This window comes from Stegastes partitus, unplaced genomic scaffold (assembly GCF_000690725.1).
Source record: "Stegastes partitus isolate 25-593 unplaced genomic scaffold, Stegastes_partitus-1.0.2 Scaffold1420, whole genome shotgun sequence".
Taxonomy (NCBI): domain Eukaryota; kingdom Metazoa; phylum Chordata; class Actinopteri; family Pomacentridae; genus Stegastes; species Stegastes partitus.
The window spans coordinates 183,962-185,149 of record NW_007579151.1 but is presented as its reverse complement, the minus strand read 5'-3'; the positions used below and the strand labels follow the sequence as shown (position 1 = coordinate 185,149).

General features: G+C 46.1%; 1 non-coding gene across 1 annotated transcript; it reads left to right on the top strand.

Annotated features, from left to right (window-relative positions):
- The first annotated feature begins 362 nt into the window (after nt 1-362).
- On the top strand, nt 363-456 carry trnai-uau (transfer RNA isoleucine (anticodon UAU)). The gene is made up of 2 exons: nt 363-400; nt 421-456. It is a non-coding gene; the product is annotated as a tRNA-Ile (tRNA).
- Nucleotides 457-1,188: the final 732 nt, after the last annotated feature.

The window sequence follows — 1,188 nt, the reverse complement described above, 5'->3', positions numbered from 1 at the left end:
GTTAATTTTATGCACGTTTTAATGTTGATTTCCTTTTAAATGAGAATGAATTTATTTAGAATTACAGAAATCGAAAGTGTTCTTGTCTTTTTGCCTTTCTTAACCAAAAACAAGCTATTTTTTTCAGTCCTCTTGATTTTGTCCGAGCTTTCTGGGCGGTACCTGAACGCAGCACGTGAGTCGGCTCAGTGGGAGCTGCTGCCGGTGCGACCACCGGCGCCCCGAAAACTTATCACCCGGGCGGCATCGCTTCTGCGGCCACACCGGCTGGAAACCGAAAAACGAGCAAAATTACGACACGTTCCGTCGTCACCGGCGCGCGTGGGTTTCTTAAACCGATTTCGCGGCCGTTTCCCGCCGAAGCTCCAGTGGCGCAATCGGTTAGCGCGCGGTACTTATACGACAGTATTCAGCAGAGCAATGCCGAGGTTGTGAGTTCGAGCCTCACCTGGAGCAGAGTTTTTAGTCTTAAGTCGGCGTCACGTGGAGGCAGCAGGTGAATCCCAAAGCCCGGGGATTTCCTGTCCTGCGCACCAGCGACGCCAGGTAGCGATCTGGTCCCACACAGGAGTCCTAGAATGAAAATAAACGCGGTGGCTTCTTCCTACTGCTGAGGTAGAGAGCAGCAGGAGAGTCATACCTGCAAGAATTTACTTTAAAAAATCAAGACTCTTACACGTCAAAGTGGAAACAGATTTCTACAAAGTTACGTCAATTAATTAAGAATATAAAAATGTAAAATAAGTGACTAATTCAACACAGAAGCCACGTAACTAGTGAGATGGAGATCGTCTGTATGAGTCTCCAGTGATCCTGTAAAGACATCTGGAAGGTTGAGTCAGTCCTCCTGGTTATAACCACACCAAAGAACACTCTGTAAAAAAAAGATATTAAAAAGCATAAGTCAGGTTATGAGAACATTCGCTGGATATCCCCTGGAGTACAGTTAAATCCATCACTAGGAATTGGAAGAACGATGGTGTAGGAGGCCAGCTGTCCTCAGAAAGTGAGTGACTTTGTAGAGAAAGAGACTATTGTAGAAGGCCACCAAGACAGCTGTGAGTCCAAAGAGGAGACCACTGTTGGAAAAAGCTTGTATTAAATCTGGACTAGAGTTCGCCGTACTGCGTGTATGAAGGTCAACAGGAGGAAGGTTCTTTGTCCTGATGAGACCAAGATTGAGTTGTT